General features: G+C 47.6%; 1 long non-coding RNA gene across 2 annotated transcripts in view; it reads right to left on the bottom strand.

Moving 5' to 3' along the window:
- Positions 1–26138, bottom strand: part of LOC132251429 (uncharacterized) — a 59008-nt gene extending 32870 nt beyond the window's left edge. The window contains exons 1-3 of one of the 2 annotated variants that reach the window (XR_009463462.1): positions 25925–26138; positions 25752–25800; positions 10379–15000 (exon numbers count right to left, since the gene is read on the bottom strand). This is a non-coding gene — a long non-coding RNA (uncharacterized LOC132251429). Of the gene's footprint in view, positions 1–10378; positions 15001–25751; positions 25801–25924 lie in introns of those variants that run through there. The other variant, XR_009463461.1, reaches the window with a different exon arrangement.
- Between the last annotated feature and the right edge of the window lie 744 nt (positions 26139–26882).

Raw genomic sequence — 26882 nt, 5'->3', positions numbered from 1 at the left:
GTAAATGAAGCTTCACAGCCACATGCTTGAAATGTGCAATGAAAGTAGAACTGAAAATATATTTTTTCTTCTCACTATTGCTGCCTTCAGCTAAATAAACGTACAATTCTTTCAGACTACGGCAAACATTTGAAAGCTGTTCATGTCTATAGGTTCCAACTAGAGATGTTCAAAATATCTTCATTGAAATCCCAAACCATAGTTAAAATCAGTTATAGTGAAGACATTTTGTAAATGCCAAACAGGGACTCCTGCCTTAAGGATACTGGGAGGAACAGAGGACTCTTTTTTTGATGTGGGTTAAGGAGGTATGCAGTGTAAGTTTTTGGTCATGGGTGAGGGAGAGTGGAAGCAATACCTAATCCTCTATCTCCTGCTACACAACCTAGGCTACGTACAGACATTTAGGTAGCCTGTTGGGAGGTGCTCTAAAAGCACCATAGTTAGAGTGCCATCATTTGGGGGGGGAGAGGGGAGGGGCTCAGAGCCTGCCTGAACAAACCTTGGCCAGCAGGTAGGGGCACTCCAGCAGGCTCCCAGGAGGCTGCCAGACTGCTCCACTCTCCAGCCTTGTTCCCCCACCAGTTGACAACTGTCAGCAGCAGCTGGGGGGAATACAGAGCACCCCTTCCATGCAGCCCCCCCCAACTACCCTTGCTGAGGTCTTGAGGGGAGTCAGGCTGGCCAGGACTGTGAGGCAGGAGGGGTCGGGGGGACTGCTCTCCCCCACCCCAGGTCCAGCTGCAGCAAAGCCAAGCCAGCAGCTGTGGGCTGCCCTTGCCAAGAGGCTTGGGCAGAGGGCTGCGGGCATGGAACACACCTCTGACCCCACCTCATGGTCACGGTCCAGCCATCAGCCCCCTGCTCAGTGACTCTACTGCACCATACTGTATTAGTATTGCTTGTGGTGCTGGACTAGTGCTCACAGGCAAACAGTGGCCCAGTCTCACCCCCAGGCTGCCACGGAGAAGAGACAGAAAAGCTCCATCTCTTCCCTACCCAGCCAGGGTGGGATGGAAGGAAGCCCCCCCCTGCCATGCAGCATCCTCCAGCTACCCCAGCTGGGGTACTGGCTGTGTAGGAAGGAGATGGAGCTTTTTATGTCTCCTCTCTGTGACAGCCTGGGCTTGGGACTAGGTTAGTATTTGCCCATGACCATCAGCCCAGCCTTGCAAAGATCCCTGGGATGTGGGTGGAATCACCCAAAATTAGCCTTCAATGCAAACCTGTATACAAGTTTGCTAAGATGCTCTGCCCTAGAGCACCTTCATCTGATACTAAAGCATATGAGAGCTAACATGATCTGCCATTTTTAAAGTGCTTTGAAACCCTGAATGTTTGTTACTTTATAGCTACAGAGCACTTTTGGTGGCCTCAATGTGTAAAAAGTGTAATTTCTGTATATACCTAGTGATTCTCTTTGCTCTCCATCTTGTTTGCCAGGGACCACCCATTTGAAGACTTAAGTAGAGGGGTGGGGTGAAGCCTTGTGGAGGTGGGTAGAGCATGTTCAAATATATATATAAGACTAGTTGCATGAATTCTGCCTTCCAGTCTTCTGTTTTTCTAGATATCTGTCTAATGCTCATTACTGTGCTAGCTGCTATCATCATGTTCAAGGGGCACATCTACGCAAGACACTTACTGCGCAGTAGCTGAATAATACTGTGCAGTAGTGCATCACAGCAGAAACAGTGTTCATGCTACTGCACAGTAGCATAACTAAAAAGGTGTTTGCTGGTGCTACTGTGCAGTAACTCTGTTACTGTGCACTTTTTTTAGTATTTGATAATACAAGTACTAAATAAAAGTGTGGTAACCATAGTGCAGTACTGTCTCATGTAAACAAGGAGTAGGGCATTCCTGGGACCTTAGAATGCATGCCTGGACTTGCCTAATTATTATATTAGAAATGTGAAACATAGCCTCCTGAGTTCCTATATAAAGGTTCACTATACTGAGACATTTTGAGTGAGGTTTGTGAATTCTTCTCAACCTACTTAGGCAAAAAAAACCATAAGTAAAGTGTTTGATATGAAACTGGGGGAAAATCAAGTCAGGTGAGTGTATCCATCCATTTTGGGGGAACTAAGAAAGAACAAGTGTTCACTGTTCATAGAACTTTTTGTCAACCAAAACCACAGAGGTTCTCAGACCTCTAGTGTAAACTATAAAGAAGTATATTGTTTGGTTTTATTTGTCATAAGCTGACTATTAGTTGCAATAACCAAATAAAAACCATTTTATATGGATGATCTAGCAAGACTGCAGGGAGCTGGGTTTGGGGGTACTGATGCTTTCCTTTGTGGGGTGTGCCCCATGGTGGAGGCATTGGAGTACCAGATTAGGGAACTCCAGGCACCAGTCCAGCGGCTGTGCTTCATTAGAGATGCAGAGCAGGAGCTGGACTCTTACCTTCAGCCTCTCTACCTGAAGGCTGTGACAGCGTGGTGGAACCAAGGAACTGCCATGAAGTCCAGCCTGGAGTTGCCTGGACAAATGTTGTCTGCTGCCCAAAGAGGCAGAACACCAAGGTTACCACTCACCTGGAATTGCACAACTATTTTGCACCTCTCACATCAACTGAGCCAGCCATACCACCAACTCCAGCATGTGAGGATGGAGGGCCACCAAAACCTGCGCCTAGAAGAAGGCGCAGAGTTATCGTGGTATCATAGATTTCATAGATACATAGACATTAGGGCTGGAAGGGACCTCGGAAGATCATGGCTTCCTGCTGCCCAAGGGACAGGAAGCCAGCTGGGGTCATAGGATCCCAGCAAGATAAACGTCCAATTTTCTCTTGAAGGTGTTCAATGTAGGTACTTGAACCACCTCTGATGGCAGGCTATTCCAGACCTTGGGGGCTCGGACAGTAAAGAAATTCTTTCTTATGTCCAGCCTGAAATGGTCTTGCAGTAGCTTATAACCATTCGACCTCATCATCCCTTGGGGCACTCTGGTGAACAAACGATCCCCCAGATACTGGTGGTCACCCCTGATAAACTTATAGGTGGCCATCAGATCACCCCTGAGCCTGCACTTTTCCAGGCTAAAGAGCCCCATAGCTCTCAGCCTGTCGTCATAAAGTCTGTTTTCCTGGCCTCTGATCATGCATGTGGTTCTCCTCTGCACCCTCTCAAGCTTCTCCACATCCTTTTTGAATTGTGGGGCCCAAAACTGGACGCAGTACTCCAGCTGTGGCCTCACCAAGGCGGAGTACAAGGGGAGAATAACGTCCCAGGATTTGCTTGAGAAGCATCTATGGATGAAAGCCAGCGTTTTGATTGCCTTACTAGCTGCAGCATCACATTGCAGGCTCATGTTCATCTTGTGGTCAATCATGACTCCCAAGTCTCTTTCTTCCATAGTGCTAGCCAGTGTAGCACTGCGGAGCCTATAAGGATGCTGCAGGTTTTTCCTCCCAAGGTGGAGAACCTTGCATTTTTCAGTGTTAAACACCATCAGGTTCTCGTCTACCCATTTGCTGAGCCTGTCCAGGAGAGCCTGGATTGCCCTTCTGTCTTCAGGTGTGGATGCTTTGCCCTAAAGTTTGGTGTCATCAGCGAACTTGGTCAGTCTGCTTCTGACTCCAATGTCCACATCATTAATGAAGATGTTGAACAATGTGGATCTGAGGACAGAGCCTTGGGAGACCCCATTGGTCACAGGGCACCAAGATGATTGACTTCTGTTAATTACCACCCTCTGGGTCCGACCACAGAGCCAATTTCCCAGCCAGTTGATCGTGGTGGACCCAAGGCCACAATTGGCCAGTTTTGCCAAGAGGTGATCATGGGATACCAGATCGAAGGCTTTTTTGAAGTCAAGATATATGACATCAATCTCTTCTCTCTTGTCCAGGTGATAGGTCACCAAGTCATAAAAGGAAATGAGATTGGTCAAGCATACCCACAACAAACCTGTGCTGGCTATCCCTCAGAATGTTGGCGTCAGCCAGTCTATTAAGGATGGCCTCTTTAATAAACTTTTCTAAGATCTTCTCCGGGATAGAAGTCAGGCTGATGGGCCTATGGTTTGCCAGATCCACTTTCCTCCCTTTCTTGAAGATAGGCACCACGTTGGCCTTCTTCCAGTCTTCAGGCCTACACCAGAGTGCCAGGAATTCTCAAAGATCCATGCGAGAGGCTGGACTATCATGCTCACCAGCTCCTTGAGTACCCTTGGGTGTAGATTGTCAGGGCCAGCTGACTTGAAGGTATCCAGCCCCTCAAGGTGTTTCTTCACGAGGTCAGCATTGATGGAGGGCAAGGCATCTTCCTCACCCGGATCTCCCTGTCCCATAGTGGGCACGGGCATCCCATGGGACTGATGAAAGACCGACGCAAAGTACCCATTTAATAGGTTGGCTTTTTCCTGGGCATCACTGGTCAGTTGTCCCATCTGGTTTAGCAGGGGTCCAATGTTGCCTTTGCTTTTCCTCCGGCTCCCCGCATATCTGAAAAAGGACTTTTATTGTCCTTGGTACTCGAAGCTAGTTGGAGTTCGGTTGCAGCCTTGGCTTTCCTGGTTTGCTCCCTGCAGGACTGGACCAGTGCAGAATATTTCTCCTTTGAGGTGAATCCCATCCTCCATCCTTTGTAGGCCTTTCTTTTTAGCCTCAGGAGGTCTGCTAGATCCCTGGAGAGCCAGGGGGGCTGCTGTGCCCTGTTGCTGCCTTTCCTCCGAGATGGAATAGAATTAGCTTGTGCATTGAGGATCGCTCCCTTGAGGAGCAACCACTCTTCCTGAACTCCCCTCTCCCTGGGGTCGTGGTCCCTTAGGGCCTCCCTGACAAGCCTCCTGAGCTTATCAAAGTTGGCTTTCTTGAAGTCAAGGACTTCAGTGTTGCTGACTGACTTGCCAGCTTTATGGTGGATGGTGAAGGTGATCAGCTTGTGGTTGCTGTCACTCAGCTTCCCATTGATCACTAGGTCACTGATTAGGTCATCCCCAGTTGCCAGTACCAGGTTATGCAGCGCTTTATCTCTCATTGGCCTGTAGACTTCTTGAATCAGGTAGAGGTCATCCACACATGATAAGAAGCTTTGCGACCGCTTGGATTTTGCTGAGTGATCCTCCCACGAGATGTCTGGGTATTTGAAGTCACCCATGACAACCATGGTCCTGCTGCATGTGGCCTCAGACAGTTCCTGGGCGAACTCCTGGTGAAGTTCTTGACTTTGGGTGGGAGGTCTGTAGTAGACTCTCACCGTTGTGCTCCCTGTGCCATGTTCCCCACAGATTTTAACCCAGAGGGTCTCCAGTCATCCACCCTGATTGCCAATATCAGCTTGTAGGGATGTGTAGCTTTCCTTAACATAGAGAGCTACACCCCCCCCCCTGCTTTAATGCACTCAGTCTCTCCTGTACAGGGTATAGCCATCTATACCTGTGGTGCAGTCATGGGTGGAGTCCCACCAGGTCTCTGTTATCCCTATGACATCATAATTATTTTTGTTAAGCAGGAGGTTGAGTTCCTTCTGCTTATTCCCCAAGCTCATGACATTTGTGTACAGGCAGGCAAATGTCCCCTTGGGGGCTCTTGCCTTGCCCACAGATTTTACCAGGGCTGGGGCAGGGGTGGGCTCCCTTAAGTGCCTTGGCCTGCTGGCTTTGTAAGGGTTGGTTAGTGGGCCAGCAGTGATGGTTGTCCCTCTGTCCCCCAGCGGGCTTAGTTTAAAGCCCGGTGGAGCAGGTCAGCCAGTCTGGCTGAGAAGAACCTCCTTCTCAGTGGAGAGAGGTGGAGGCCATCTCTTCCCAGCAGCTCGCTGCCTTTCTCACCAAAGAGCGGGCTGTGGTCATGGAAGCGGTGGGTGACTCCCTCCTTAGGGGGACAGAGGGAATGATCTTTTGCCCTGACCCCTTATCCCATGAGGTCTGCTACCTGCCTGGAGTTTGAGTCTGGGATGTGATGTAGAGGACCCCCAAACTTGTCCAGCCCTCTGACCACCTTCCCATGCTACTCATCCACATGGGCACAAACGATATAGCATGGAGCAGTCTGGGCCGGGTTATGCATGACTACAGGGCTTAGGGGTCTGGGGGCCCAGATAATTTTTTTCTTCGATCTTCCCAGTCACAGGATATGGGCTCCGGAGGGAAAAGTGCATTGGTGAGGTGAATAGAAGACTCCGGTGATGGTGCCATCGCGAGGGGTTTGGCTTCTTTGACCATGGTCCACACTTCAGAGAGAGTGGACTGTTGGGAAGGGATGGCCTCCACTTCGTCTTCCAGGTGAGGAAGCTCTTCTCAGCCAGAATGGCTGACCTTCTTGACAGGGCTTTAAACTAATATTACTGGGGGATGGGCGGTCTATTAACAGTTCTAGCCCAGGTCATGTCAGCCACATTAGTAATAACTTGGAAACCCAAGGGAACCTGCTCTGATGACAGCCCAAGGAAAGGTCTCGTCTCACCCCATAGGGAAGCATGGGGCTTCTCATAGCAGAATCAACTGCCTATACATAAACACCAGGAGCTTGGGAAACAAGCAAGAAGCTCTGGCCCTTCTCTTATGTGAAAATGACTATGACCTTGTAGGGATAACAAAGACCTGGTGGGACTCTGCCTATGATTGGTCTGTTGTTTTGGAGGGTTATACCTTTTTTAGGAGAGACCATTTTGGGAAGAGAGGTGGGAGTGTTGCGCTCTACAGCAAGAATCAGCTCACTTCCCAGCAAATTGAGTTTTCTAGCCAGGAAGGGTGGCTTGAGATCCTCTGGGTCAAAATACAGGGAGAACATGGGGAGGGTGACAGGTTGTGCAGCTTTCTCACTTGGATTAATGACCTCTACCTAACACAAGAGGTCTATGGGCTGACTAGGGGAGAGGCATTGCTTGATCTGGTCCTGGCCAAAGGGGAGGACCTTGTGAGTGATCTGAGGACTGAGGGGAAGCTTGGTGACAGCGACCATGATTTGGTCACCTTCTCAGTTCACTGAAGAGCAGGCAAATCCCTCAGTAAAGCAGAACTTCCCTTAACTTTGGGAAGGCTGACTTTTGCAAACTCAGATTTGGTAAGTCAGGCAATTAGAGGCCATACCCCGCTAGATAAAGGAGTACACAAGGAATGGTCATCTCTCAAGAACATAACCCTTGGGGGCTTCCACAGGGGAAAGCCAGTCCATCTCACTAGAAATTTAATCAATGGGCAAGGGAGCTCCCTTGGTTGAACAAGGAACTGTTGGACCTCATTAAACTCAAAAGACAAGCCTACTCCAGTTGGAAAATGGGAAGCATCACCAAAGAAGACTACTCAGCACTCACTCACACCTGTAGGGAGTGGTCCAGAAAAACCAAGGCACAAACCAAACTCAGGCCAGCTACAGGGATCAAAGACAACAGAAAGTCCTTCTTCAGATATGTGGGAAGTTGAAAAAAGAACAAAGATAGCATTGAGCCCCTGCGAGATCCAATGGGGCAGGTGACATCTGGTGCTCAAGAAAAGGCCAATCTCCTAAATTACTTTTTTTCATCAGTTTTTCACCCTCCCAAGGAGATCACACTGTCAGAAAGGACACAAACCAGCCTGGGAGTGGATGACGGGCCCAAATTTGATGTAGATCAAGTGAGGGAACACCTTGAGAAACTGGACATTCACAAGTCTGCAGGCCCAGATGGAATGCACTCAAGAGTCTTGAAGGAGTTGGCAGACATCATTGCAACCCCTTGGCAAAGATATTTGAAAATTTGTGACACTTGGGTGAGGTCCCAGAATACTGGACAAGAGCCAACATGGCCCCTATCTTCAAGAGAGGGAGGAGGGATGACCTGGGGAATTATAGACCAATCAGTCTGACATCCATCCATGGCAAAATCCTGGAGAAAATTGTCAAGGGATCCATCAACACTAGACTAATGGAAGGCAAGTTTCTGAAGGTGAGCCAACATGGCTTTGTGACTGGCAAGTCTTGCCTGATCAACCTCATCTCCTTCTATGACCAGGTGACACAAGCCCTGGACAAGGGAGATAACATGGATGTCATATATCTGGATTTCAAGAAAGCCTTTGACCTAGTTTCCCATGATGTCCTCATGGCTAAGCTGGGGAACTGTGGCCTTGATCATCTTATGGTCCAATGGCTAGGTGATTGGCTATGGGGTTGGACCCAAAGAGTACTAGTTGATGGGAGAAAATCAACATGGTTCAGGGTGACCAGTGGAGTCCCTCAGAGCTCAGTACTTGGGCTGGTACTCTTTAACATTTTCATTAATGATCTGGAGTTGGAAGCCAGATGTGAACTGGCAAAGTTTGCGGATGACACCAAATTATGTGGGAGGGTGGTCACACTGCAGGACAGGCTGGGGATACAGACTTACTTGGACACGCTGTCAAGGTGGGCTGACCAAAACCTGATGGCCTTCAATGCTGAGAAGTGTAAGGTGCTTCATCTCGGTAGGAAGAACCCTCAACATACTTACAAGCTTGGCAGTGCTATGCTCATTAGCACCATGACTGAAAGAGACTTGGGGGTCCTGACTGATCACAAGATTAATTTGAGTCACCAATGTGATGCTGTGGCTGGCAAAGCAAACCAAACTCTGGCATGCATCTACTGATGCATCTCAAGCAAAACCAGGGATGACATCCTTCCACTTTACTCAGCCTTGGTGAGGCCACAGCTGGAGTACTGCATCCAGTTTTGGGCCCCCCACTTCAGGAGGGATGTGGGAAAGCTTGAGAGTCCAGAGAAAAGCCACTTGTATGATCCAATGCCTGGAGAGCAGGCCATATGAGGATTTCATAGATTTCATAGACAGGGCTGGAAGGGACCTCGGAAGATCATTGAGTCCAGCCCCCTGCCCAAAGGGCAGGAAGTCAGCTGGGTTCATAGGATCCCAGCAAGATAAGCATCCAGTTTGCTCTTGAAGGTGTTCAATGTAGGCGCTTGAACCACCTCCGGTGGCAGGCTGTTCCAGACCTTGGGGGCTCAGACAGTAAAGAAATTCTTCTTTATGTCCAGCCTGAAACGGTCTTGTAGTAGTTTATGACCATTCGACCTAGTCGTCATCCCTTGGGGCGCTCTGGTGAACAAACGTTCCCCCAGATACTGGTGGTCACCCCTGATAAATTTATAGGTGGCCATCAGATCACCCCTGCGCCTGCGCTTTTCCAGGCTAAAGAGCCCCAGGGCTCTCAGCCTGTCATCGTAGGGTCTGCTTCCCTGACCTCTGATCATGCGCGTGGCTCTTCTCTGGACTCTCTCAAGCTTCTCCACATCCTTTTTGAATTGTGGAGCCCAAAACTGGACGCAGTACTCCAGCTGCGGCCTCACCAAGGCCAAGTACAATGGGAGAATGATGTCCCGGGATTTGCTTGAGAAGCATCTATGGATGCAAGCCAGCGTTTTGGTCGCTTTACTAGCCGCAGCATCGCATTGCAGGCTCATGTTCATCTTGTGGTCAATGATGACCCCCAAGTCTCTTTCTTGCATAGTGCTAGCCAACATAGCACTGCCGAGCCTATAAGGATGCTGCGGGTTTTTCTTCCCAAGGTGGAGAATCTTGCATTTATCAGCGTTGAACACCATCAGATTCTTGTCCACCCACCTGCTGAGTCTGTCCAGGTCAGCCTGGATCACCTGCCTGTCTTCTGGTGTGGATGCTTTGCCCCAAAGTTTGGTGTCATCAGCAAACTTGGCCAGTCCACTTCTGACTCCAGTGTCCACATCATTAATGAAGATGTTGAACAGTATGGGTCCAAGGACAGAGCCTTGAGGGACCCCACTGGTCACAGGACACCACGATGAGTGACTTCCATCAATTACTACCCTCTGGGTCTGACCCCGGAGCCAGTTTTCCAGCCAGTGGATCGTGGAGGACCCAAGGTGACAATTGGCCAGCTTCTCTAAGAGGTGAGGCTAAGAGGAGAGGCTGAGGGATTTGGGACTTTTCAGTCTGGAAAAGAGAAGGCTCGGGGGGCACTTGGTAGCAGTCTACAATAATATTAGGGGTACATCAGGACCTGGAAGAACAGTTGTTCACCAGAGCTCCCCAAGGGATAACAAGGCCTAACAGCCATACACTTCAAGAAGACCAATTTAGACTAGACATAAAAAAAAAGTTTTTTATGGTGCGAGTGTCCAGGGTGGTGCAAGTACCTACTCTGGACTCTTTCAGAAAACTTCTGGATATTTTTCATGCTGGGATCACTTCATCCCAGCTGACTTCCTGCCTATGGTACAGATGGGGGTGGGTGGGTGGGAGGGGCTGGACTTGATGATCTCACAAGGTCCCTTCCAGCTTGTAATGTCTATGAAATCTATGAAATCTGCATTTACTAATGCTATCACACACAAGAAAACTCACAGGCATTTTGTAGGTTTGGAAAACTAACTAATAAGACTTGATAATATGAATTACTGCAAGTGTAAAACTGAATTACAAAACTAACATTTAATTAAATAAATTAACAGGAGTGCATATAAGTGAATTGTGAAATCTGAAATAATCCAACTGAATAATTGTTGCATAAATCTCGCCATTTTGTAACGAAGTGGTAATTCTGATTTGAAAAATGAAATTACCCATAATGCTAAAAGTCTACAATTCTTCTATCTCAGAACCCAGATTATCCATTCAGTGGAAAGAAACTTTCTTTGCCATACACTTTAATTGTTTCTTTCTTTAGAAAATCAGACCAAAAGTAAATATATCAAAATGGGAAAAAAAGGCATAAATATATAACAACATTTTACAACTGATGAATCTTAGCAGTAAGAAAGCATGTTTTAAACCAGCCTTTCCCAACTGGTGTGCCATGGCATACTGGCGTGCTGTCAGACATCACCAGGTGTGCCGTAGAATCTTGGGGGGTCATGGCTCATGGCGGAGCATGGCTCCAGCCAGTGCTGCCACCACACACTGGTCAGCCCTGCGTACCATCCTCCTTCCCTCCCTCCCCTGCTTTGTGTCTGGCCAGTGTGCCATGGGATAGAAAAGGCCATGTAAGTGTGCCATGGGATAAAAAAGGTTGGGAAACACTGTTCTAAACATTAGCACCATCCTATGAAATGGTATTCTACTTTACAAACATTTCTTTGTAATATTTCTTTCAAATGAAAGATGCTGTAACTGGTCATTCCCTAACTGTTCCAAGTGTTTCACCATATAGGAATCAATCCTTTAAAAGGTTCCGACAACAGGCCCTAATGCCACATTACAGTCCAGTTCTCATCTTTGGAAGTTCAGACATCATTTTTACTTATTTCTGAGGAGTGTTACAGATTCAGAATCTGCTCACATATTGTATCTCTGTAGTGCTATTGTGAAAGTATAAAAACTTTCACAATAGCCAATAGTCAATTTTGCTGAAGATTTATGTATAAAATGATCACATTGTCTGGTTATTTCTACTGTGCTTTAGGTAGGTATGGAAAAATTAAGTAACATTTAATTTTGGTTCAAATTCTGGTTCGTCTCATTTATATTGCTACATGTCACGTGCTATTACACATGCCAATGTGTAGTAACTGTTGGTAAACTATAATGTTTTGAAGATGACTACTTTACTGTAGTATATGTTTTCCAGTTTATACTTACTCCAGTAGACTGTGTAAGGACAACAAATTTAAGGGGTTGTTATCTTCTCCCTCTTCAGCTATCCCTCTATATGAGGATGCTGCTACTAGGGTGGGGGTTGGGGGGAATTACAGCTAAGTTTGAAGGTGGCTGAGGAGTCCAATCCATGCTCTGCAAGTTTTTCCACAGATATGATGGGGACACAGCTGCTGGCCAGCATGTTGTATGCTTTCCTTCCTCCTTTGCTGTTTCTCAGCTTCCTGAACAAGACGATTCTCTTCAAAGTGGGCTGTAGCTTGATATATGGTACAGTGCCATTGAGACGTGTTACCAGCCAGTACTTTCCAGTTTGTAAGGTTGATGACACCCTTCTTAAGGTATGTTTTCAGGGTGTTTTTGTAGTGGGTCCTCTGTGGGTCCTTTGTCCTCTGTGGGTCCTCTTACCATGCCTAAGTTGAGAGAAGAGGACTTGCTTCAGGAGACAAGTGTCAGCCATCTGCACACAGTGGCCAGCACAACAGAGTTAATGTTTTATGATCTTTGCCTCAATGCTGGTTAAGCTAGCTGCAGAGAAGATGTTGGCATTGGCACAGTAGTATTCCCATCTAATGTGAAGGATCTTCCTGAGGCAACACTGACGGAGCCATTCTAGGTGCTTAAGGTGGCTTTGATATGTTACCCACGTCTCTCACCCATAGAGGAGCATGGGGATAACCACCACATTGTAGATCAGGATTTTTGGCTTCCATCTGCAGATCTCAGTCGGCAAAGAAACAGTGAAGCATCTTTCCAAAGGATATGCTGGCACAGCAAGTCCTATGTTTGATTTTTTCATCAAGACTGACTGACGGGAGAGGTGTCTGCCAAGGTATGGGGATGTTGGATGTTTCCAGGGGTTCTCCACCAATGGTAGTTTTATGGGGGAGGAGGAAAGCTTGTGCTGGGGCAGACTGATGGAGCACCTTGGTCATACCAATATTAAGGGAGAGTCCCAGGCTATGATAGGCACCTGAAAAATGGTCAAGGGTGGATTGCAGATCCATCTCAGTGTGTGCAAGGATAACACAGTTATCAGCAAACTGAAGGTTGGTGATACTAGTCTTGGTAACTTTCATTTTGCTGTGAAGGCACCGCAGGTTGAAAAGCTGACCATCCGTTCAATACTTAACCCCAGTTCTGGGAGGAAGGTGGTCATGGATGAGAATCAAAATCATAGCAAGATAGATGGAGAAAAGGGTTAGAGTGATGACACAGCTCTGCTTGACGCCAGTTCAGATGGTAAATGGGTCTGACTCTGATCCATTGCAAAGGACTGTGGTGGTCATCCCATCATGGAGTAGCCTGAGGATGCTGATGAACTTCAGTGAACAACCAAATCTAGCCACTACCTTCTATAAAGCTTCTCAAGTGATGGAATCGAAGGCATGGGTTAGGTCAATGAATGCCATAAATAGCTCCTAGTGCTACTCTCTACACTTTTCCTGGGTCTGTCATGCAACAAAAATCATGTCGGTGGTACCCCATTATGGTCTAAAGCCACACTGGGATTCTGGAAGGACCTCTTTGGCAAGGGGGAGGAGGCAATTCAGAAGGATACGAGTAAGAATCTTCCCAGCAATGGAGAGGAGGGCAGTACCTTGTTAGTTCCCACACATTGACTTGCCCTCTTTCTTGAAGATGGTCACAATGTTGGCATTTTTAAAGTCAGGTGGAGCTTGTTTGTTAACCCATATTTTGATGAGAAGTTGGTGAATTTTTGCACTAGTGCTGTTCCATCAGATTTGAAGACTCTGTGGGAATACCATCTGGTCCTCTTCAAAGGCCTTATTGTTCTTGGTCTGAGTGATGGCATGTGTGACCACCCCAGGGCCGAGTCTCATGTTGGCCTGCTCAGCTGTCTAGGGCAGTCTGCCCCATCTTACCTGCCACAACTTGATGTACTATTTGATATAATAAGCGGGAGGCTGCCCATTTCACTGTCCCTATGCCAGGGGGCACTATCCACAGCTCCATACCTTCCCTACACTGTGGCCCATGCCTCGCAGATGGCATCCAGATAATTATTACACTCCAGATCAAGGCCAGACCAAACTCGCTCCACTTTTAGGCCTCTCACACACTGCCCTGTTCTGGGCCTCACTCATACTGCCCCTCTCTCACTGGGGTCTCTTTCACTCCACCCTCTCTCACCTGGCCTCTTGCATACTGCCCCTCACTGGGCCACACCCAATCTGCCCTGCTCCCTTGAGTGAACATGTAGGCCATCAGGCTTGCCTACTCCCACTCTTTGGCTGGCCGGTGTGCAGCTTCTTGGGCCCTCTTGCAACCCTTGTCTGAATGGTAACCAGCTGATTTACCAAACAATGAGCTGACTCTGCCCCTAGCCCTTCACTGGGCACCTAGGCCTTTTCTGCCCCCCTTTCCTGGGGCCACTCTCTACTGCCCACTCTATCTGGGACCTCTCTGGGGCCTCTGGGGTCTTACACCCCTGTGGGGCTCAGGTGCCCGAAGGCATGCCTGGTCCCCATGCCTATCCCTAAGTCCAGGTAACCCACCAGGATGTGGAAGCTGGGGTTTTAAGGCACTCCTACCCGCCCTTCAGTAGGAAGGCAACTGGCTTGGCATTTCTGGAGAACTTTCCCACCACAGGGAGTCCCACCAGGCCACCCTTCTTCAGCAGGGTGCAGTTTCAAGTCATACCCAGGATCAAGAGCCTCCTACTATCCCCGTAGATCCTGCCCTTACCTCCAAGGTTTTTCCTGAATAGCCAATCCACCATATGTTGTCCTGATGGCCGCCAGCAGTGGATGGCTGGCTCAGCCCTGAACTTAAATGGAGTCTGCTATGTTCTCCCCTCCAATCACAAGGCCCTTACCAGGTCAAGTGACTGCCTCATCAGGGATGGCTTGTACCTGCTGGCTGCCCTGCTGTCACTCAAAGCTGTTAAAGTGATAGGCACCAAGACTTCCTTGAAGGACAGTGGATCAGCAAGAGATTCTATTACTGGGTGCTGAGGGATGGACTTGATGGTGGCAGTTGAAACCTCAGATTTACGATTGAGTAGAATCTTGAAGTACTTCTTCCAGCACTGTTTGATGAATATATCAGAAGGGTGGAGCTGTCCTGGGACTACAAGGGGATTGGGCCATTGGAATGTGGCCCGTGGATGGCTTTTATTGCTTGAAAGAAGCTTCTTATGTCACGTGGATCAGCAAAACTGTGGATATCCCTGGCCTTCACTTGCCACTACTGGTTCTTGATGTCCGGTAACTTCCTCTGAACTACAGCTTTAAGCCAGTGGTAAGCCTCTCATTCTTGTTGGATGGAGGGTGCATTTTGCCAGCTGCAGAATGCAGTTCTCTTTCAGTGGATAAGTGCTAGGATTTCCTCATTATGCTCTTCAAACCAATCTTGGTGATGGTAAGTGGAGAATCCAATTGATTCAGTGCATACCTTGTGAGTTTTTTTTTTATATCGCCTATAAAAAATCAATATATACATTCTAATAGTATCATGCAATTTATGAATGTAAAATGGTGTTCAATATACACCTATAAGAATGAGCTGTGATTAATAGGGAGCTAGATGTAGTATAGATTGTGCACTTCAGTGGGGCTTTTTGGTGCTTTTATCTGATTGAATCAGCTATTACATAAAAGCACCAAAAAGCGCCAAAGTGCCCAATCTATACAGATGTTAGGTGATCTGGGTCCAACTAATGTGATGCCCTGTCCGGTCATGTGCTGGGCTTGGTTGGGGGGGGTGGGGGTGCACTGAGTTTAAAGTGCTGGGGTTTGGGGGGGGGGGTTACATCTGTAAACAGCCTATGAGACATTGGGAGTATGCTGCAAGAGGTCAGACAGAGCTTTTTTCTAACTCAGAGGTCTGGAATTGTCTGGGCTGAGCTTTAGATAAAAACATTATACTTGAGTAAGAGAATATGTACACGGGAATCTTTTTTATTATTAATACCCTGACATCTTTGTACCATTAGGTGAAAAATTAAGTAATGCTCTATATTGGAGATAGTATTTAGTCCCTGTAACTAGCTGCTGTTACAGGCTCCTGCAGGGAAACTCCTGGAAGCCCAGATCCCAGGCATTACTGAGGGATTTGTAATGGGGTTCCTGTTCTAAGAGTTAGCGAATTGTGGCTTTTTTACCCCAGGCAAGATAGATGTGAGTTGTGGCACCTGTAGACATGCACTTGGTGAGTTTCCAAGAAGGGACTACTGCCTGTATTATGAGTCCCATACTATGAGAACTGGGAGGGAAAATATTCAGCCTTTGACAATATCAATCAACCATTGAAAAGAATTTATTTCTTTTCAGCAATATTGAAAAGCTTTGTATCTACCGTTTCTTTTTTGTTCACTGCTTTTATTAAAAATGGGCATTTGTGCATTAACATCGGTGACACAATATCAGTGGCACAGTGGATGTAGTATGAATGTAAGGTCTAAGTGAGCTCTTAGAACTGGAATTTTAAAATGATACTTTGAAACTGTATATTCCATACTGTAGGGATTATTATATTATGAGATTATCTGTCTGAGAGGACTGAAAAACACCAAAAGAAACATCTACTTGTTCCTTCTTCTGCATGCGTACAATGCTACTCCATGTCTTTATCTTTATGCATACTGTGCTGTTCACTAGTTAGTATTCTTCAGAACTGCAGACTTGATGTCTTCCTGATTCATATGGCATTTGTAATAATGCTAATGCCACCTCTTTCTGCTCACAAATGATTGTATGACATTATTAACTGCGCTGATGTATTTTTTAGAAACTTTCAATTGACACATTGTAATTCTGTAGTTAATATGTAGTAAAAGTTATTTTTATAATGTGTTTTACTCCTCAGAGAATGTTATAATTTCCTGAAAGTAATTAGGGAAATAGATCACAAATGCACAGGGATGTTTGCACTGTGCTACTAATATTCTAACATGCAATAGATTCACCATTACTGACCTACGTCTTTAGTCTCATACAGGTGAATGGCAAAAAACCATTGGTATCATTAGGACCAGGATTTCAAGCTGGAAGCTTAAGATAGAAATCATTATGGACAAATCTATAACTGCCTTTGCTGTTGTGTATCTTAGTCATACAGGATGGTGTGTCTCATCCAAAGTCCTCTACTCTCATATGCCTCCTTTTAGTTATTAACTGATATCATCATAGCTCCCAAAGTACCCATGCAGCTGCTCTTTACAAGGTTACATTCAGAGCCTCTTATGAAATCCTCATATGGCATCGTTCAGTGATACTGGAGTTGATCTCATTTGTATAGCTAAATGCAGGCCAAAACTAGTATGCAAGAAGGGCTTATCAGGGGATCTTGAGAGCCCTGTATTAGAATTCTACCACCAAATTGGAGGGAAGTTTGAGATGATTTTTTTTTTTTACCCATAGGTCCTATCTGGGTAGTGCCAAATCACCCCTTCTGGGCTTATAAAAGTACATCTGAAGACCATCTGTTGTGTCTGTAATGAAACAGAATTCTCAAAATGGTAGGTGTTTTCCAACCATCTTCTTGAGGGAATGGGGTTCAGAGAGAAGGGCAAATGCCCCTGGTCACTTCCTTTCCATCCCAAGGGCATCTTTTGTCCCTCTACACATTAGGCTGACATGATCAGCGTAGTCTTCAGAAACAAAGTGTAAAAACATTTTCAGTACATATAGCCAGTAATGTGGCAAGGAAGTTTGGTTCCTGGGGCAAAGCCTAGAGTGGTAGCCTGCCCTTGCCCCATGCACAGATCTGTGGGGCACATGCCCTCCCATGCTTGCCCAGGAGTGCACACAGCAGTGGGAGCCACCCTCCCCCCATCCCTGTGCCCACCTACAATGAGCCTCTCGCAGCTCCGTCCTGTGCTCCATACCAGCTGGGCAGTGTCTGTTGGTGCCCTTTTGCTTTGGCACTTGGGGTGGTCACCCTGCTCACCCTCCCCACCTTGCTACAGCACTGCATATACCTCATGTAATTTGGTTTACCTCATATCAGTTGGTGGCACTGCCACTTTTTTTGTTTATAATTTAGTAGAAGCATGGAGTAGCACAACCGAGTAGGTGCTGCTGTTCCACCCCTCTTTCCTTTGTGAAGTCCTGGGGTTCTGTATTTACAGGGAAATCTTTTTGTAGGAGTGGTTTCTCAAAATCTAGAAAGCTGCTACTTTTTGAGTATCTGGAGAAAATGGCCAAAATGGCCACATCCAGAGATGGGCTGTATATTGTGTTTTTGTGTGTGTTTTTGTTTTTTATGTGGACAAGAGGGCTCCCGTGTTTAGGCCATATGCTCAGCACATGGCAAGCTGGGGCCTAAATCTGGGGAAAATATGTGAAAACCTCTGGCCTCATTGGCCAGGGGAAGCAGAGGATTCTTCAGGCTGATTGGTTGGGAGAAGAACTGGAGTGTGGAGCTCCCTCACTGGACATGGCCAGGGTGATGTAATGCAAAGGGATATAAGGTGAGCTAAGCTGGTTTTGGGGAGGAGAAGCTGCTAGGGCAGGGGCAGGCAATTATTTTGAATGGAGGGTCACTTAACAAGTTTTGGTGAGCTTTTGAGGGCTGCAAGGGTAGCCCCACCCCTTGACAGGTGCCATGCTTCCTGGTTGCCATCTTGGAATCAGAAGTCCCGCCTCCAAACCCCTGACCTCTGCCACTGGAAGTCCCTCCCCTTGTCCCCCGAAGTGCTGCTTTTGGCAAGGGGGTTTGTCATGTTGGAACAGGAAAAAAAGCAAATTATATTCTAAAATTCAAATGTCTACTACAATGTACATTAATTTGATTTTTAAAAATATTTTGTCCTGATTTATATGCGTTTGCGTAGTGTAGACATAGACATAGACATTCGGGCTGGAAGAGACCCTGGAGGATCATCAAGTCCAGCCCCCTGCCCCAGGGGCAGGAAGTCAACAGGGATCATAGGATCCCAGCAAGATAAACATCCAAATGTCTCTTGAAGGCATTCAGAGTGGGTGCTTGAACCACCTCCAGCAGCAGTCTATTCCAAACCTTGGGGGCTTGGACAGTAAAGAAGTTCTTTCTTATGTTCAGCCTGAATTGGTTGTGGAAGAGTTTGTGACCGTTTGATCTTGTCATCCGTTGGGGTGCTCTGGTGAACAGACGTTCCCTCAGATCCTGGTGAGCACCCCTGATACACTTAGAGATGGGCTGTGCTTTTCTAGGCTGAAGAGTGCCATGGCTCTCAGCCTCTCATCATAAGGTCTGTTTTCCTGAATTCTGATCTTGCTCATGGCTCTCCTCTGCACTCTCTCAAGCTTCCCCACATCCTTTTTGAATTGTGGAGCCAAAAACTGGATGCAGTACTCCAGCTGTGGCCTCACCAAGGCTGAGTACAATGAGAGAATGACATCCTTGGATTTGCTTGAGAAGCATCTATGGATGCAAGCCAGCATTTTGCTCACTTTACTAACTGCAGCATCATACTGAAGGCTCATGTTCATCTTGTGGTCAATCATGACCCCCAAGTCACTTTTATCTGTAGTGCTAACCAGCATATCATGGCTGAGCCTACAAGCATGCTGCAGGTTTTTCCTCCCAAGGTGGAGAACCTTGCATTTTTTGGTGTTAAACACCATCAGGTTTTCATCTGCCCATTTCCTGAGCCTGTCAAGGTGTGCCTGGATCACCCTCCTGTCCTCAGGTGTGGATGCTTTAACTCAGAGTTTGGTGTTGTCGGCGAACTTAGCCAGTCCGCTTCTGACACCAATGTCTACATCAGTGATGAAGATGTTAAAAAGTATAGGCCCTAGGACAGAGCCTTGAGGGACTCCACTGGTCACGGTGCACCAGGACAATTGACTTCCATCAACCACCCTCTGAGTCCTACCACGGAGCCAATTCCCCAGCCAGTGGATTGTGGTGAGGCTGAGGCCACAGTTAGCCAGTTTTGCTAAGAGGTGATCATGGGATACCAAATCGAAGGCTTTTTTAGAATCAAGATATATGACATCAATCTCTTCCCCCTTATCCAGGTGATAGGTCACCTGGTCATAAAAGGAAATGAGATTGGACAAGCACGACGTTCCTGCAACAAACCCATGCTGGCTATCCCTCAGGATATTGTCATCAGCTAGTCTGTTAAGGATGGCCTCTTTGATAATCTTTTCTAAGACCTTCCCCAGGATAGAGGTCAGGCTGATGAGCCTGTAGTTTGCCAGATCTACTTTCCTCCCTTTTTTGAAGATAGGCATCACATTGGCCTTCTTCTAATCTTCGGGCACTTCACCAGAGCACCACAAGTTCTCAAAGATCTGTGCCAGGGACTGAGGTATGATGCTTGCCAGCTCCTTGAATATCCTTGGGTGTAAACCATCAGGGCCAGCTGACTTGAAGGTATCCAGCTTGTCAAGGTGTTCCTTCACGAGGTCAGCTTTGATGGAGGGTAAGGAATCTCCCTCACCTGGGCCTCCCTGTCCTGCAGTGGGCAGGGGCGTCCCATGGAACTAGTGAAAAACTAACACAAAGTACTCATTTAGAAAGTTTGCTTTTTCCTGGGCATTGGTTGTCAGTCTCCCATCTGGTTTAGCTGGAGTCCAATGTTGCCCTTGCTTTTCCTCTGGCTCCCCACATATCTAAAAAAGGACTTTTTATTGTCCTTGATATTTGTAGCTAGCTGGAGTTCCATCACAGCCTTGACTTTCCTGGTTTGATTTCTGCAGGACTGGACCAGAGCAGAGTATTTTTCCTTTGTGTTGGTTCCAGTCCTCCATGTTTTGTAGGTCTTCCTTTTAAGATGCAGGAGGTCTGCTAGTTCCCTGGAGAGCCAAGGGGGCTGCTGTGCCTGTTTGCTGCCTTTCCTCCGAGACGGGAGAAACTTTGCTTGCGCATCCAGGATTGCTCCCTTGAGGAGCAAGCACTTGTTTTGCACTCCCAACCCCTTTGGGTTGTGGCCCTTTAGGGCCTCACTGACAAGCCTCCCTAGCTTTTCAAAGTCAGCTTTCCCAAAGTCGAGGACTTCCGTATTACTGACTGACTTGCCAGCTTTACAGCGGATGGTGAAGGTGATCAGCTCATGGTCACTGTCACCCAGCTTCCCTTTGATTATTAGGTCACTGATTAGGTCATCCTCAGTTGCCAGTACCAGGTTGAGCAGCGCTTTACCGCTCGTCGGCCCACAGACTTCCTGCGTCAGATAGAGGTCATCTACGCGTGAGAGAAAGTTGTACATAGAGTTGAGTGTATAATAGCTTAAAATGAAGTGTTATTCTTGTATATTGAGGGGGCATGGAGTGGTGTGGGGGATATGGGTGGGTGGGTACATGTTTTGTGGGGGCTGTGGGTGTGTGTGTGTGTGTGGGTTTGTGTGTATGTGGCATGTGGGGGGGGTTGGGTGTGGGTGTGTTTGTGAGTATGTGTGTGGATGTGTGAATGTGTGGGGGGAGGTGTTCTGGTTGGGGGCTGAAGGTGGGAGGAGCTGGGGGTGGGGCAGGGCCAGGAAGGCCTTGCTGATGCTGGATCCTGCTGTTGTTGTGTCCTGGCACCACTGGGTCCTGCAGCTTTTAGACAGGCAGCCACCAGTAGGTAATAATTTCCTAAATTTTAGAGGGGCCCCACAGGCTGGATAGAATGGCCTGGTGGGCTGGATCTGGGCTGCAAGCTATATTTTACCTGCCCCCGCAAGGGAGTAGGAGCTGTAGATAGCAAAAAGGGAAGGGGAGAGAAAGAGAGAGAGAGAGAGAGAGAGAGTATTGCCTCAGTGATTGGGGCAGTGGCAACGTGTAGGGGGTGCACGTGCACCCCCTGAGAGCACTGTTGCACCCCTTGATGGTGGTGCTTGCCGCTTAGGCAATGGGCAGGGCGGGGCTGGCAGGAACACTGGTGCCCCCCCTGCAAGCACTGCTTGATTGCTGCGCTCACTGCAGCCGCCTTTGGGTGTGATCATCCAGTGCTTGCTTCCAGAAGCAGCCGCAGCCACTCCCGGAAGTGGCTGCAGTGAGTGCAGCGATTGACCATCATGGAATCACCTGGGAGACCCCCCACCTGGTTGGCAGAATCACCTACAGGGGAGCTTCCTTGTCTGCAGAATTGTCTGTGGGGGACCCCCCGGAGCACAGGATCACCTATGGGGGCCCTGCCCTCTGGTCGGCAAGACTGGTTGCAGGAGGGGCATGTGCCCCCCGACTAAAGTGGCACAACTTGCCCATGGTCTGGGACTCTTTTCTTTTCCTTTTCTTTCCCTCCTCACCCCTTTTTTTTCTTTTGAGGTTTTAAGGGATTAATACTGGGAAAAAGAGTAGTGGTTCGAGGGGTGTGCAAAGTGGGCCGTATTCAATTCGGATTTGGCCCAAATCAGCGACAGTGATTCGATAAACTGATTCAGATCACTGTCCCTGATTCAATTTGGCTGAATCCGAATCTCAAGATTCAATGCTGATTCAGAGAATCAGAGACTCAGACATAGACACAGCTTTAAAAGTTTTTTCTATATACCTTGAGGTAGCAGGTATGGCTCATGTTTGCTGTGATGGTGGGGCACATGGAGTGTCCCACAGGAGTATGGGGGGCCCTTCATGTACTTGGTAGTGAACCTGAAATGGATCAGGCCCCTCTTGCACCTCCCTGGATCGGTGATTGGCTGCAGGGGGTCCCTGGGTGCCCCCTCCAGACCCAGGAGGCACCAGTCCCGAAGCTGGCGGGGGTGTGGGGGGGCCCTCCTGCATACTCCCCAGTGGACCTGGTAGTGGAATGGAAGTGCTTCTGGTTCACTTCTGGGTCTGCTGCCAAGCACACTGGGGAGTTTCTATGAGACTCCATGTGCCTCAGCATTGCAGCATTCATAAGCCGCCTGCTACCTAGAGGTATGTAGAAAAAACATTTAAAACTGTCTCTATGTCTGAATCTCTGAATCTTTCTGAATCTCTCCAAATCGATTCAGAGGGTTCTGATTCAATTCAGAGAGATTAAAGGGTCCTCTGATTCAATTTGGATTCAGAGATTCGGCCACTGAATCAGGCTGAATCTCTGCCGAATTGAATCAGGGACTGGAGCTTCACAGAGTCCTAAGTGGATCCTTGGGTTTGCTGGCCAGGAGTTAGGCCTGGCAGTTTGAACAGGGTTGAAACCTAGGTATTCCTAACCCTGCCATTTTTGGGCCAGGGTTGAGGCTTGCAACTTTCTGCTCCCCATGGAGCTGTGACCCAAACTACCTGCATCCCAGGCCTAGAGGGTAGGCCTAGTCTTTCTCCTTGTTTCTTTTGATGGTCCTTTCCTCTAGTTAAGCTGTGTAGTTGGGCTGACTGTAGCCATTAGTCAACCTGGTTCCTGTTGGAGTTTTTTTTCCTGCAGTTTTAATTCAATAGGCCATATAATCCAGCCCAGAAGTTTTGGGGTGCATGCATGCTGCCTGGAGCCACAGTGACTCCTCCCTCCCCACACACATACAGCCTCTCTGTGAGAGCAAAGATTGGCACACTACCATTCCTTCAAGAGCAATGAGGGGCCCCTTGCACTGCAGAAAGGCCCACACTCTCTAGCAGCTTTCTATGGTACAGTGTAACCTAAAGACTATGTCTTCTAGTTAGTGGTGTTTTAAATTGCATTTGGTGTTTTCCTTTGTTTTCTGTAATAAATTTGTCTTTTGTGTTCATACTGCTTGTGATGATGGGGGAGGAGGGGGTTGTATGTATGTGGGACAACATAATAATTCATTTAGTGTTTCCCAGGTGGTCTGGGTAGGGGCTCAAACCAAGGTAAAATATATTTAGTACCCCAAAATTGGACCTGGCCCTTGCTGCTGCCAACCAGTGTGAAGGTGCTTATATATCCTGCCTTCTTAGGATCGTAGGAAAGTAGGGCTAGGAGATACCTCCCAAAGTCATCTAGTTCAGCCTCCTGCTCAAGGCAGGACATAATCCCTGATTAAACCATCCCAGCAAAGTGTCTGCCTAACTGGCTCTTGAAAACTGCCAACGATAGAGATTCCACAACTTTTCACTGTTTCACCACCCTTATAGTGAGATGCTTAGGTAATTGAAAGGATTAACTGCCTATAGCGCCTCTGCTTTTTTTAGTTTTATTATTTCAAACTTGTGAACTTGGTCTGCAAACATTTAACCAAGGTACTCGTTTTATTTTACTACCTTTGTTGCCATCACTAAAGAAAAAGTATGTTAATGGCTTAGATATCTTGACAATAAATCTAATATGGTGCTATAATTGTTAAGCGATTACAGGGTAGCTGCCTAAAGTAGAAAAAAGGAAGTTATACAACCTGCAGACCTTTGGTGTACACTAATTATGATACGAATTGCATGAGTTTCATTTGTACCCATGTATTTATATATATCTCATTAATTTGTTACAAGGAGTGAAAAAAATCATTAATGTAGAGTCAAATTGCCTGTAAATGACTTAAGGAATATGTTAATGATCCTGCTCCAAATGAATAATTATAAAGCAGGTGCACTTGAGATGTGATCATTTAACTGACAGCAAGCAGCTTCTAATGTCTTGAATATCCATGATAATGGTGATGTCATAGCAGCCAGTTAAAATCATCACTCACATCTTCCATTTAATACACAGGAGAACTCTAGGTTTAATCTCCACATAGAGCCATTGCCCTGCTTATTTAAGTAACAGTTAATTTATAAACAAATCAAGAATTCAATCTGGTTTGGTTTTAGTGCAATATATTTCTAATAAAATGCACCATTTTTTTCTTGGATGTAAAATAAACACTGTCTGTAAAAGGCATTACTGCATCAAGTTGACATTACAGTTAAAAGAACTTCATTCGTATTTCCCAGTATGCCCTGGCTTACTAGATTCAAATTCTCTTTCGCTGGCACTGCTATTATCTATATTTTTTCTTTCTCGCTGTTTCAGAGGAGATTGTATAGAGGCTACAAAGTTGATAAGACTTGGAGTCAATGATGTAATCTCAAGTGAGGTGGATATTCTATGTATGTATCATCTGCAGATGATTTTCTCCCACTGAAATTATTTGAACATTGTACCTAATCTTAATGGCACATATTTTAGAATGTTTTAGAAGAGTGATTACATTTATGGCCTGCTGTTTGGAACCATACAGTAGGAGGGGCTGAGTTCACCATTTTTGCTGGAAGCTCAGTGGTCAGATTGAAAGATTCAACCATTACAAAATTTGAAATCTCTGCCTGCAATTTGCAATACAAGTTCAGGAGAGGAGGAAATATAATTTTTATTAGACCTGTGCGAGGTGGCTAGATTTCGCTTCAGATTCGGCTGATTTGGGGGACAGTGATTTGATTCAGTGATTAAAATCACTGTCCCGAATTGATTTGGCTGAATCTGATTCGTAGATTTGAACGCCACCAAATCAGCCGAATCTCTGAATGAGACAGGCCCCATCCCCCACCCACTTTCCCAGCTCCGTCAATGGCTGCCCTGCCAGGGCCTATACTCCCAGCTCTTTAAGAAAAACCTTGGCACTCACCAGCTGCAGCCAGGTGCGGGTGGAGATCCTTGTGGCCCCCCACTGCCCTCAGCTGCATGGGGGTGCTCTGTCATGAGCCCCCATTCCCCGCCCACTCTCCCAGCTCCAGCTCCCATCTCTTAAAAAGCCCCCACTCACCGGCTGCTGCCAGGTGGGGGAGCAATCCCTGCTGCACCCTGCTGCCCTATGCTGTGTAGGGGGCTCTGCCATGAGCCCCCTGGCCCCTGCCTGCTCTCTGAGCCCCACTCATGGCTGTCTTGTCTGGCTCCAGCATCCCAGCTCTTTAAAAAAAACAAAAACCCTGTATTCACTGGCTCCTGCCAGGTGGGGGGGGCAATCCCTGCTGCCCCCCACTGCCCTGTGCTGTATGGGGGGCTCTGCCATGAGCCCCCAGAAGCCCCGATGGCTGCTGCAGCAGCCGGTGAGTGTGGGGCTTTTTTCTTTTTTTAAAGAATTGGGAGCTGGGGCAGGTGGAGCAGCTATCAATGGGGCTAGGAGAGTGGGCGAGTGATGGTGGCTCATGGCAGAGCCCCCCCATGCAGCATGGGGCAGTGGGGTGCAGCAGAGATCACCCTCCCACCTGGCAGCAGCCAGTGAATGGGGGCTTTTTTTTTTATTTTAAAAGAGCCGGAAGCTGGGGCTGGGTGGGGGCTGGGAGAGTGGGTGGGGGCTGGGGGTGCTCAGGGGGGCTGGGGAAGCATGCAGGAGATGGGGCCTGGTGGGGGTCTCCCCACAGTCCCCTCCCCTCTTCTTCAACCCCCCCCCGACCCTCTACTTACCAGCACAGAGTCTGGGTCCAGCTCCCTGTGGTGTCAAGCAGGGACTGTCCTGTGAAGGGGTGAGAGAGCGCAAAAAAAGCCCTGAGGTGCCTTACATGCTGGGCAGGGGAGGTCAGGAGAAGAAATGTAGCTGGCAGCAACAGACAGGGAAAGTGAAAACAAACAACACTCACAGCATGGAGGGCCGGCAGGGCTGCAGCTAGAGACTGGAAGGGAAGAGAAACACTCATCACATTTCTGGAGCAGTATCTCATTCTGGATTGGAGGAGGGAGGCTGCTGAGAGGTATTTCCAGCCCTGGAGAGGGGCAGAGGGGGGTCAACTCCCTGCGAGCTGCAGAGAAAGGAGCAGCTGAGTATCCCAGCAGGCAACTGTTGCAAAACTTACTGGAGGAATGCTGTGGGTGTGACCCTGAGGAGGAGGCAGGTGGAGGCCTGCACACACAAGGCTATTGATAATCCCTGGAGCAGAGCAACAGCTGAGGATCTGGGGAAAAGACCAGAAGAACTGCTCTTCCAGGTTAGAGCCTCACTGCACATGGGAGAAATCCCTTTGGGACTGTGAATGCCCATGAATAAGCCATGCAGGCTTGTGCAGAACAGTGACTGAGCAAACTGATTCTCTTTTGTTGTGACTGGGACATGAGAGCCTGACCCCAGGTGAAGGGGACATGGGCTGAGTCTGGCAAAGAGACTGAGAGCAGTCAGGGGTTTTTTGCTTTCTTTTTTTTGGATACTTGAGTGGAGGCCAAGGACACCCCTGGAAGGGTGTGCACCTAACCAAGCCGACAGTCACCCTGGTGGCTGAGAGGCAGAATAATAGACTGACAGGCAGTATTAAGACCTGGCTGTAGAGGACTGTGAGTGCCATCTGGAGAGACTAGGGTGGGGTAAAGGGGAGGTTTGGAGCCTCACAGAAGAAAACAGGGATTGAGACGGCATAGGATCACCTTGGGCATTACCTCCTAGCAATATAATAACATCAAAGTCATGGCAGATGAGAAAATATAAGACCAACTTCTTGGCAGACCAGGTGATCTGAAGCCAAGGTCCACCCTGTCACTGCCTGTAGGAAAACGAGCTCAGGGCAGTGACAGCAAGCCCTACAACACCTACAGTTGTCACATGCCTGA

Source organism: Alligator mississippiensis, chromosome 7 (genome assembly GCF_030867095.1).
Source record: "Alligator mississippiensis isolate rAllMis1 chromosome 7, rAllMis1, whole genome shotgun sequence".
NCBI classification, from domain to species: Eukaryota; Metazoa; Chordata; order Crocodylia; family Alligatoridae; genus Alligator; species Alligator mississippiensis.
Note: the sequence above shows the minus strand (reverse complement) of the source record. Positions and strands in the feature narration are given on the sequence as shown.